Here is a 13,253-nt window from a genome sequence, read left to right as displayed (position 1 = left end):
GGTTCGGCAATCACCCTGTTCCTTTTTGATGTCTAATGCACAAGAATAACATTAACATTTGAGTGAAAAAACATGGTTTGATGACAGATGGAGTATGTATTGATAATGGATGGGCATAGCATCTCGACATATATGATGAGTAAACTAAGCAAATGGTGGTGCAACAAAGTAGAAGAAATGCAAGACACCATATGCAAGATATGCACAATCAATAAAACCATGCCAAATTAGAATAGGCACCTTGATGTGTGAACAGGACAGGCCATCTGCCTTTGACTCCTCGAGGTTAGAATAGTCATTAGGATCATATTCTGAACAAAAATGTACAAGTGGGGAGTGTATGAGTTTCATTGCATCCAGAATGGCACTCAATGCCTTGGTACCATTTGTAAGTCATTGTAGTGTTTAGCTTCAAGAGTGGACTGCTGCTGGTGTGACACAAAGCAGCTACACAGATCATAGTGTAGATATAACGGGAAAACGTAAGCATAAGAGTAAAATCAGCAAAGTGGAACTTGCTGGAATATATGTGCTAGTATTGCCGGTACGGCTAGAAAGGCTTCGGATACCAGCTCTCTTCAATTGAAGGTGCGGTACTGTTAATATCAGTGTAACTCTCAAAGGCGACACATCTCATCGCATTTCCTTGCTATTCTTATAGGATTCAAGTGGGCAGGCGACTAAAAATCCTATTCCTATGTTTACAAAATCCTATGAATCAAAGAGGCCCGAAGAGTTCAAAGTGTCCATCACAACCGACCGTATAGACCTCTACACTCCAAATGTCCCTGCTCATTTTCACTAGAAGGAACATACTGTACTACTATAATACCCCCTCCGTTCCAAAATATAAGTCTTTGTAGAGATTTCCACCATGGATAACAAAGAGATGTATATAGATACATTTTAGAGTGTAGATTCACTCATTTTGCTCCATATGTAGTCCATGGTGGAATCTATACAAAGACTTGTATTTAGGAACGAAGAGAGTACTTATTAAAGAAGAACGAAAGAGGAACATGCTAACGAAGAGCAAGCAGATTTTGGATAATGAAATGTTCATTGGGCAGTGCCCACACATGATGAACCAGAGCGCATTAAGAATGCAACTCCCTCCTGTCAAACTATATGTGGTGCACGTGCTTTTTGAAAGTAAAGTAGGAACATTAGCTGACCAATTAAACGTTATCTGTTTTATTAATATCAGCATCATATCAGATTCGTATTTGAGCAACAAGTTTGAAATTATGAGTGGCACGTTGTTTAGCTTGATGGATTCAGGAGCAGTGCTAAGCAGGTACGATGATGGTACTGAATATAAAGGCATGTCTGCATGCAATTCGCGTGCCTTTTGTCATTTGGGTCAGTCGACCATTTCTTGGGCTTCGATTACCAGGGAGCGAATACGCTTGACCTAGTTCTCGATCTCTTTCTTTCCTGCCCTAACTCGCCGCCGGGTCGTCCCTTTATATACACAGGTTAACGCCCGGCGGCTTATAGAGTCCCGGTCGGCTCATAGAAAATGTGTCCAGCTCGGTGACTAACTACGCCTGCCTTACAATACAAGTTTATCTTCATGGCGGTTCATCCTTCTGGGCCCTAAGTCACCTCTGGTTCTTGGGCCGTCAGCGGGCTTCTTATGACCCACCACCTTCATGGGTTATCGCTAGCTGTATGACCCGGCCCCTCCTGGGCGGTTCATACTTGGTAGTTATATCCCAACATTAGGCCCCATGTTGATTTGAACTTGTTCATATCAATCTTCAACACCTGAGCTGTAAACCTGCACCACCTGTTGTAACCCGCCATGATGTCAGCTCTCGGAATCCTCTTAAACCACCATGACATCACTTAACCTTAACTGCACACTGTACTCGAAGCATCTTAACCGATCCTTATTGTCAGCGTCCTAGATTCAGGGGTATCTAGCCCTGCCTGCGTGCGGCCCACCATGTGGCTCCATCGACGGCCTGGTATGGCCCAGCTTCAGCATCAACAACACAAGACCCTCGCGAGGGGCCAAGCCTCGCGAGCGGGACGATGCCAAGACACCCGAGGGGATCGACCTCCTCAGGCTGGCTCCTTACGGGCAGAGAGTTCTATGCAAGTGCCTCACGAGGGCAGCTGATGTGAGCCATGACGACCAAGGCCAGTCGGACACTAGGCGGGTGCTAGGCGGGCGCAGAGCGCGGGTTTCCTCTTCGGTGCAAAGGAGGCAAGCCAGAGGCACGGAGTCCCGAGGAATCAGCATAATGTTTCTATTCCGGTGCAACGAGACAAAGACCGACAGGACGGCAGGACAGAGGTCATCGATGAGCCCACCACAGCGTCATGACTAGAGGCTTTTTGCAGGCGAAGACTACTTTTGTCAGGATAGGCTGTACTACTTGTCCCCTTTCAAATCCGGTCGTTGTGGGATCCCTTCCCGCTCATATTTGGGAAGAGGACCAAGGCCACTATAAATAGGACTAGCCACCACCATAGAAGGGCATCTGATTCAGACCCTAACCACTCCACCGCACCAGCTCTATCAAGCTCGAGAACACCTCATCTCCAGAGGCTAGTTCATCATTTTACTAGTTCATCCGCAGCCTACAAGGCAATCCTCCACACCACACTAGATTAGGGTATTACACCACAACGGTGGCCCAAACCGGTATAAACCCTTGTGTCATTGTGTCCCTTTGAGCTCGACGCGCTAGGCTTAGGAGGACCGTGAGTAGGCAGGCTGGGTAGGTTGAGATCTCTGCACGCACCCAAGTGTTCGAACCTCTCAAGGGTTTGCGGATCCCTAAATCTGACATTTGGCGCCCTAGGTAGGGGCACGTCGGGTCCTCTCTTCCGTCGATGGACCCACCACCGCTCCGACATCTCCATGGCCGACACGCGCCGGGCTTGTGCCGAGCGTCGGGCTGCAGTCGCTGCTCGCGTCGCTCAGACGGCCCCGACAGGTGACGGCTGCGCCCATCGCGCTCCTTCTCCGGTGGCCAACGCTGCCACGGGCCCTGCAGGCCACGAGTAGTTAGGTCGTTGCTGCACCCGTCGGTGCACCGTGATGGCCGCACCGCTACTCCGTCACTGACCCCGGCAGCTTCGTCATCCCACGCGCGTCGTGGCAGGTGGACGCACATGCCGCTCTGCTCACGGCGCAAGAGCTTCTTCACTACCGCCCGGTGGGTGACCTCTACGAGGAGTGACTCGAGCAGATCGCCGAGGTCATCAGTGTCGCGCACAGGGGCTTCGTCGAGCCGGCTCGCTGGCTGCCTCAGCAACCACCTATGGCGGGCGACGTGGCACACGGGGCTCCTCCACCACCTCTGGCCCGGGGCGCCATCATCGAGCCAAGGCATGTGGCTCCATGGCACGACCTGCAGCGCCCGACACCGGCTCGGGATGACGTGAGCTGCCAGGTAGTGTATCGTCCCCAAGGAGAAGCGCCCGTGCTTCCAGCACCCCAGCATCAGGCTCACGTACCACCGTAGGAGGTAGCGGTGCGCGTGCACCAGGATCATGTTCCACCACCTCGACGACCTCCAGTGGCCACGACAGGATGCCGCACGTTCACTCTGGAGCTCCGCAACATCATCTGGCCAAGCAAGTTCAAGCCTAACCTGCCTCTGCGCTACAACGGCACTGCAGACCCCGCCGAGTTCTTGCAGCTCTATGAGCTGAGCATCAAGGCGGCCAGCGGCGATGAGAAGATCATGGCAAACTGGTTCGTGATGGACCTCATGGATGGCGCATGTTCTTGGCTGCTGAACCTACCCGAGGGGTTGGTTCCTTCCTGGGAGGAGATGCGCAGCCGCTTCATCAGAAACTTCCAGGTTACTCGAGACTGTCTGTCGGCCGCGGGTGATCTGTGCCGCATCAAGCAGCAGCCTGGAGAGACCCTGCAGAAGTACATCCAGCGCTTCAACAACGTTCACCTCACCAGCTTCACCCCACCAAGCCATTCTCAAGAGTGACCGACGGTTCGACACACCCGATCGGGCAGGTTCGCCTCCCTGTCACCTTCGGCGAGCGAAACAACTAGCACACTGAGCTCATCGACTTCGACGTCGCCGACATCCGCCTGCCCTACAACGCCATCCTAGGGTACCCAGCGCTGGCCAAGTTCATGGCGGCCATGCACCATGGCTACAACCTCCTCAAGATGCCAGGAAGCAGCGGCGTCATCACCATTGCCTGTCAAGAGAAGGACGCGATGTGCTCCCTCGAGCGTGACTTCAAGGCTGCAGCGGTTGAGAACCCTGAAGACGAAGACGGCGCCCTCCCTCCTGAGGCCGCCCCCAAGACGAAGAAGAGACAGGGCTCTCATGAGGAGACATCACTCAAGGATGCCGCACTGAGCCTCGCGTCTCCGGACGTGGCACCTTCACCCATTGCATAGGAAGGCACGCCTGGTGCTCCTTTCAGACTGGGCTCGGAGGCTCTCCTTTGGAGGGCCTCAGATCTAGCCGATGTTATGAAGGAGGCACTCGGGCACCATGTGGAGGGGCTCTTCAGAGCACGCTTCCCAGAAGAAGGCAGCAGGCGTGAGGCACCAGGCGTTCAGGAGTTCATCAGCAAGGAAATCAAGGAGATTCAGGAAGGAAGGATTTTGCAAGGCGATTGTCGCCAGCCGCGTGGTGCAGCTCACTGCCCTGGCGAGGGAAGGGAGTTCCGCGTCTGCATCGACATCCCCAGGATCAATAGTGCCACGTCTCGACAGCTCATGTGGCCGTCTTGTGTCGGCCGATGCGAGGGTCCACCTCACAGTTTCGTCTGCATGCCATTCGGCCTGGCGGGTGCGACTGAGGCATTCCAGCGCTGCATGAGGGACGCTCTGGCGGCCTGCGAGCCAGGCGCCAGGTGGTGCTGGCGGAGATGGAGGAGCACCTTCAGGAGCTTCTCGGGTCCTCTGAGCCTCCCGAGGCTCAGCACCAGAGTGGCTCGTGAGGAGCGACTCCAGCGGCGCGCGTTTTTGGCTACTTCAACACCTCTTCAGCAACAGTACCAGGTGACATCTTTCAAGTTCATTCAGTCTGGGGGCGCCCCTCCGACTGCATCATCCCCTGGCCGTGTGGGTCCGGCCCTACGGCATGTATTGTTTTGCATTCACTAGGACTGACTAATCGTTTCCGTGAGTTTATCTATGGTTGTCACTCCATGATCACTGCCTAATGGCCCTTCATGAGCGCTGACTAATACCATTCCCTCATCGCTGCATGACACTCACATCGGCATGGTGCTTGTGCTCGGGTCCGTCCCTGCAACACTGATAAACCCGAGGACTGAGCTCTGGTTCACGCTCGCATCACGTACACCACCTCGTCAGGTCCTTGGTGCCTTCGTCTCAAGCCCCTTTCTCCAGGCTCGCTCGCCAGGGGTCCCGGTCTTCCCTGTCATCCAACCTGCAGGTTCATCTGGCGGCCAGGGCAATGGATCGGCTTGAACAACCACCATCTGGCCTCGGGATTCACTTGCACGTTAACGGGGGCCTCCCGAGCACCGCATCTCGGGAGCTCCTACTGGCTCTCCATCCCTCACCCCCTGACATTGCCCACGGCATCGCGACCTGGCATACCAGCGGCCGCTGAGCTCGCTCGAGGGCCGGGTCCTGAGGACGTAGAGCACATAGGCAAGCGAGGCAAGAAGGTGGCCAAGGCAAGCTGCGCCCAGCAATATTGCAGGCACAACGGCAGGTGTCATCAACTTAATGGACCTAGACACCCAAAAGCTAAGTCTCTGTTCGTTATAGACCAGTTTCGCTCCTCGTACGCCCCACCTCGCAGTTCCACTTTTGCAGTTCTCCCCCCTTTTCAATTTTCTATGAAGCCGATTGCACGCCATAGGGGACCTCATGAGTATCGCCCCTCACGGGCTCTTACCGGACCTTGGGCCGCTCACCTCCTAGCCTTGACCACGTCATCGCGACCTGGCATACTAGCGACGGCTGAAGCCTGCCTGTGGACTAGGTCCTGTCGGTGTAGAGCTCCGCGCTGTCTAGGAGAAATAAAAGGGAGGAACCGAGCCGAACTGGAATACGCGCATCCATCATGAAATCAAAAGAAACAACATTGATATTAAGTACATTCCAATCCTTACAAACCCAACGGGGGCTGATCTTCATCTTTCATAGGAAAACTAACTACAAGGCCCTACGGTATCGCCGACGACGCCGGGCGGCAGCCGCAGCTGCACTGCGACCTCGGCGGGAGCTCGGCGGCACGTAACTGTCGTTTCTCGACTCCAGAGAATCACTGGGCTCAGGAGAGTCACTGGATTCCCAGAAGTCGCCACTGCTGCTGGACGAAGCACCAAAGGGGACAACAGCAGGTCCAGCACCCGCTGCGGCATCCCCCAAGATGCCTCATCCGTGGAAGCACTCCAGTCGTTCGGCCTCCTTGTTGAAGACCTTGAAGAACAGGGTGGCCGCGCCATCGTACTCGAAGTGGATTGCGAGGGCTCCCTCTGCGCGGCAAGCCCGGGCAATCTCGCCCCATCCTCGAGTCATGAAGACATCTCCAGGCGGCACTACCTCGACCTCGGCTCTGGTTGCCAAGCTGCGACACCCAGCGTGCTGCAACCAGAGCTCGACCGCCCCCCTCGGGGGCATCTCGCTAGTGAAGAACCGTGGGAGTCAGATCAAGGTGTCATGGGGCATCGCCGCCCACACCACAAACTCGCGCGAGCTATCCTCAGCATGGGTCTGTGGTGCGGACGGCAGGGTAATGGAGGCCCGACCACCTTCGCCAGGTGACACCCATCGGCGCACTCCTCCGTCCTGGGCGCGAGCGTATATGGGAAGAGGGAAGCTAGGCAGAGGCCTCGATTGCCAACGCCTGGTCACCTCTTGCCCCGCGCCGACATCACGACGAAAGCGGAGCCGTTTCTTTGGCGGGAGAGGATCAGGCCGCTCCCAAGGGGCATTCCCTTTCTCAGCCATGGAATACCTTCGGATCGGAGCCATGGAGCCAAGATGGAGAAGAGAGGCAGTCGGGAGCAAGACGAAAGAAATATGGGCGGGGGCTCCGGCCGCCCGCACATTTATAGCCAGGAGAAGCTAAATCGTAGGCCTCCCACGATCTCCAGTAATGATGATCCTCTCCGCATGCAGCATGCAGTTGTCAAGTCGAACAGTTGCCGAGGCAGTGTGGGGAAGCGGAGCCGCCCATGTCCCATCAGCCGCCATGTGTCTTCAAGGCCGCAAGCGGTTAGGGCCCGCGGCGCTCAGCACTTTCCCCTTGTCTTCGTCTAGAAGCCAAGTCCGAGTGTGCCTTGGGCCCGGGGGCTACTATCCATGTCCTGGATTCGGGGGTATCCAGCGCTGCCTACCTGCGGCCCACCACGTGGCTCCATCGACGGCCTGGTACAGCCCAGCTTCAGCATCAACAACACAAGACCCTCGCGAGGGGCCAAGCCTCGCGAGGCGGATGATGCCAAGACCCCCGAGGGGATCGGCCTCCTCAGGCTGGCTCCTGACGGGCGGAGAGTTCTATGCAAGTGCCTCACAAGGCTCAGCTGACGTGAGCCATGACGACCAAGGCCAGGCGGATGCCAGGCGGGTGCCAAGCGGGCGCAGAGCGCAAGTTTCCTCTTCAGTGCAAAGGAGGCAAGCCACATGCATGGAGTCCTGAGGAATCAGCATAAGGTTTCTATTCCGATGCAATGAGACCAAGACCGCCAAGACGGCAGGACGGAGGTCATCGACGAGCCCACCACAGCATCACGACTAGAGGCTTTTCCAGGCGAAGACTACTTTTGTCAGGATAGACTGTACTACTTGTCCCCTTTAAAATCCGACCGTTGTGGGATCCCTTCCCGCTCATATTTGGGAAGAGGGCCAATGCCACTATAAATAGGACTAGCCACCACCATAGAAGGACATCTGATTTAGACCCTAACCACTCCACCAAACCAGCTCTATCGAGCTCGAGAACACCTCATCTCCTGAGGCTAGTTCATCATTGTACTAGTTCATCCGCAACCTACAAGGAAATCCTCCACACCACACTGGATTAGGGTATTACACCACAATGGTGGCCCAAACCAGTATAAACCGCTGTATCCTTGTGTCCCTTTGAGCTTGACGCGCTAGGCTTAGGAGGATCATGAGTAGGCAGGCTGGGTATGTTGAGATCTCCGCACGCACCCCAGTGTTCGAACCTCTGAAGGGTTTGCGGATCCCTAAATCCGACACTTATCTTAATAAACCTCTGAAAATTGAGGTGTTCCTATAGCCATGCGTTAATTTCTGTCTCCTCGATTCCCGTGCATGGCTTATGCTCGCCCCCCATATAAATAGGCATGAGGGTGTTTCTCATTTCTCCCCCCTGCTTCCTTCTTCGTCTTCCTCCTCTTCTCAGCCGCACGTGGGTGCTCGCGCTCTGCCATCGTGACTTTCAGCCGCTGCACCAACTCAGGCCGCCGCATCACCCTGACAAGACCATAGAGCTCCAGTGCGCCTCCGCCGATCCTCATCGCCTGTAAGAACGCCTCCCTCTTCTTCCTCGGATCTGTTTTTATTGTTTCCACTGCTCGGCGGTGTTCTTACAGTTCTTCCTTATCCTCTTTAATTCTTGTAGTTTCCAATCCGAATAGGCCACAGATCTTGTGCGGAAGTGGTTTTGTCACCATTTTTCCATTTAAGTAGTATATCCTTTGCAAAGAACCATACTGACGCATCTAGGTTTTTCCACTGCCACCACCTTTGGCTTAATTTTCACTGCATTTCCTGAGGTGTCCTAGATCTTAATTTATATACTAGCTTGCAAAACCTGTTTCTCTGCCCCTTAGCAGAATCTTTTCAATTGATACATTTAAACGTCCCAAACTGCGATGGCAGCTTACGACATAAATCATGACCCGCCGTATTACATTTGGCCCCGGGTAAGCCGCCATTATCTGCTTAAATCCATGACCGGACCATCTTCCGGTTTGAACCAAGCTAGCCTTATCTAAACTGAGTCTTCATAATTTTACCCTTACATTGCAGTTTGAGACAATAACATGTAGCTTTGCCATATATCCGCCAATTTAATTTAATTTTCTCTACTGCAGGCCTCGCATCCGATCATGACCAAGACAGTCACCTCCTGTGATTGGATCCCCTCCATTGTCACTGAAGTTATGCTTGAAGACTATGTAAAGATTGGTTTTTTGCCGGCCAAGGATGTCATTCATTGGCATGCTCCTAACCCGGAAGAAGCCAAACCTCAGCCACAAGCCGGCGAAGTTATTGTTTTCACTGTTCACATGAACCGGGGTTTTTCTCCACCTGGGTCAAAATTCTTCCGTGACGTCCTACATTTCATGCAACTTCACCCTCAAGATATCGGGCCCAACTCCATATCCAATATCTGTAACTTCCAGATTTTCTGTGAAGTATACCTTCAGGAAGAACCCAGTGTTGACCTTTTCAGAGAATATTTCTATCTGAACTGCCAGAATGAGTTTACCGACGGCCCCAGTCAAGCACTTGGAGCAATTTCAATTCAGCGTCGTAGAGACGCCATTTTTCCTTATGCTTCACTTCCAAGTCATCCCAAGGATTGGAATCAAACCTGGTTTTACTGCAAGGATACTTCTCCGTCTGATGAGAATCCTTTGCTCGGTTTTTGTGACCAACGGCTCAACCCAAAGCATCCCCTTCTAGGTCGACTTGGCACTGCTTAAAGGGCCAAGCTTATGCCTACCTTTTCCAAGGTTAGGGTTTTACTGGGCAGTGGACTAACTGGAATTGATCTGGTCCGGTGTTGGGTAGCTTGGAGAATCATACCATTAGGCCACCGACCCGGCTTAATGTGCTCATACACTGGTGATACCAAAGACCCGCTTCGTTACAACTCAAAGCGTTTGACTGATAAAGCTATCAATGAAATGACCAAGACTCTTCTCAATGAGTCATTGGAAAGTTTCAACAGAATGGGTCTGAACCCCTTCTGCGTCCTTAACCTGGCACCAGAGGTATGCTTTTCCGGTTTACATACCTGTTATCTTACCACTCATAAATCTGAACATTTCTGACTTAATCGTAGACCTTTTTAGGCTAGGTACACTTCCTGGAACAAGAGATATGATGAGAAAGCCGCCAAGAAGGCCAGAGCAAAGACCAGAGCAATGAAGAGAAGCAAAAAGACATCCACTGCTGCTGAGACGTTTAACATGGAAGATTCTGAAGAGTCGGAGGTAGATCTTGATTCCTTTGGCTCCTTTTTCATCCACCTTATTGACACTGATTACTATCAGGATGACGCGGAGAGTAGCCAGGTGGTTGATGACGAGGTAACAATTATTTCCTCCAACTCAGAGCCTTTGCCAAGACAGAAAATCCGACGCGTGATCCCGAAAGTAAGGTTTTCTAACCCTTTAGCTCACATGGATCCCAACTTTATTTTGAAGCAACAACAACATGAGAATCGGTGCCAAACAGAACAGTTGAGGCAGAGAACTTTCTTCCGGCTTACCCAACACGCCAGCTCCACGCAAACGCCGAAATGAGGTAAAAACTCCAACACTTGTTTACTTTAACCTAAATATTATCCATCCAACACTTCATGCCTCCGGCTTAACTTTTCAGGGGATCTCTCACTCTTCGTCTAGCGACTCATCTGAGACTCAACTTCCCCCTTTCAATACCGCCCCTGGGTATCAACTTAAACTTGTGTCTCTTTTGACATCTTTAAGCTCATACTGACTTTCTGAATCTTTGTGTAGTGGGAAAGCAAAGCCTAGCAAGAAGGCCAGAACCAACAAGCCCTCCGAAGACCCCAAACCTTGTGAGCTGGAGAAACATGCACCAATTTCAAAGACCTCTATGCAACAACCTGATAATCCTGTTGATGACCCGTAACCAGAAAACCGTGGTACCTCTGCTGATCCTGTGGTTACTGAGCCGGAGATTGCTAAACCATCCAGCTCAACTAAACCTCTCAAGCCGGATACTGAGGAAGTTGTGATTACTGGCTCTGGTTTCCAAGAACAAGGAAATCATGTAGCTCTGGCAAAACATTCTGCCAAGGAAGATATGGTTGAGCGGCGCAAGGTCAAATTTGACATGGCCAAATACTCTCATCTTAGTTGTAGTGAAATCTCCTCTGGCTTTTTAAACCAAGTACACAGCAGTCGAGACGTGGAGATTGAAATGGTCAAGAACATGCATCAGAAACATGAGGTATTTAATTCTTGCTCTCATATGAGATACATTCCTTTAGCCCCCAAGTCTACAGAATATGATAGGATAGAATATACTGTAGTCTTGTTAGATATCTTTTGTGCTTTGAGTCAAATCCTATAGCCCCCAAGGGCCCGCTTAAACTATGAAGTTAAGCTGGTTCTTCACTTCATATAAATCAATTGGATCTGTAGTCCCCAAGGCCTGACTTAAAATATTAAGTTAAGCTGAGACTTATGAACTGATAAAAATTTCTTGTTAATTAGCCTTACCAACCGGATGATAAACCAGGGTTACTGCTTCATACACCAAACTTGACATCCATTAGCCCCCAAGTGCCAAGTGTTATTGCTTGCAAAGGACTTCGGACTTAAAAAGATTTTATAACTCTATGAAGAAACTTTCTGCACCCATTAGCCCCCAAGTGCCAGGTGCTATTGCTTGCAAAGGGCTTGGGACTTATAAATATATAATGCCTCATAACTCATCACACTTGCTTTGACTTGTCTCAGGAGGCATCCAGTCAACTTCAATCCCAGCTGACTGATTTGAAATCCCGGCTTGAAGCACAAGAAGCTGAGACCCGGAAGGCTGACTCCAAGTTCAAATTTAGCTTGGAAGAGACTGAGAAGCACAAAACTGACTTCAACACTGAGAAAGCCATCTGGGCTGAAGAAAAGGCCACTTTAATTGAAAGGGCTGAGAAAGCTGAAGCCTCATTGGAAGAGGTCACTACCAATTTTATTGGTTTACAACAACATATTAATCAAATGACCTTTGCCATCTTTGCTAAGACCATTTTACATCTCAAGAAATTTTACTTCTTTGTTTATGAACCGCCTATTAACTCAATCATAACTCCCATGCAGGCCCCAGAAGTAGCAACCTTGGGAAAGAAACTTTGATAAAGCTCAAGGCGGTTTAAACCTTGGTGGAGCAACTGTATACCGGAGTGCAACGAACAATCACTACCATCTCCCCAAGCAAGCAGACACCGTCTCTTCTCACCCATGTGTTAAATAGTCTCTCCGTTTTACCAGCCCGGATTGAAGAGAACAAGCGGCCCGCTGCTAGAGCCGGTGCCCTTACGACTTTAAGCCGGGCTAAAGCGTGGCAGTCGGACTTAGACCCAGCTGAGCTAGCCACTGGCTGCCCCAGTTTCAAAGAACACGGATCTGCTTTTGACAAGAAAGACTTTGCCGCCTGTGTAAAAGTGGTGCGTCCTCTGGTGAGTCTACTTGCTGAAGAAACGAGTCTGTCCAAATACTCGGCGGCTTATACCGCAGAAAATCAAAAGATGCCCATGCCGGCTTATAAAGTTGCAGATTTGATTCCTCCAATTCATAAGCATACCTTCTCCCCAGACATTGATCCGTCTGAGCTTATTGATGAAGATGCTGAATTTCAAGCTTTGAATGGTATCGATTGGCCATCGGCTGAATTCCAGACGATGGAGGAAGAAGAAGAAGCAGCGCAGGATGACCCAGAAGCTTCAAACCGCCAGGGCCAGGAGAACTTATTAGCTGGACGGTTCTTGACTTGCACTTTTCTGGAACTTTAAAAAAACAATTTATCCGCTTGGGCCTTGCTGAGCCACGTAATAGGCTAGTGAAACACTGATGTGTTGTGCCATCATGCACATTTTGTTTTGCATAATATTGTTGATCCATCATTGGGAAATCCGCCCCTTATGCTTAATAGTATGATCAATTATGCTGATCTGACTTGTCATTTTTCTTGTACAAATAGACAACAATTTCCCTGGTGGTTTACCCCAGGGCGGGTCATAACACCCAGATGTATAGAAACCCACTGAGGACTAATCAACCCATATGAGGGCCGTTTTATAAAAATCCTTATGCAACAAAATAAATATCATACCTTGGATATTTGTTCCTCCTACAACTTAAACTTCATTAAGGGTTCATTCTCTGTCGTTAGCTTCTTCAAAGGTGTCATATCTGCCGGGTTAGCATTGTCCTTATAAAACTTCAACTCTTCCATGGCGCAAGCCAACTCAGCATAAGCGGCATCACCCTCCTCACCATCCAGAGTGATCTTTCTATTACCATGCACCGTAATGGTACCCTTGTGACCC

Source organism: Triticum aestivum, chromosome 4B (assembly GCF_018294505.1).
Source record: "Triticum aestivum cultivar Chinese Spring chromosome 4B, IWGSC CS RefSeq v2.1, whole genome shotgun sequence".
Lineage (NCBI taxonomy): Eukaryota > Viridiplantae > Streptophyta > Magnoliopsida > Poales > Poaceae > Triticum > Triticum aestivum.
This window is presented reverse-complemented; position numbering follows the sequence as displayed.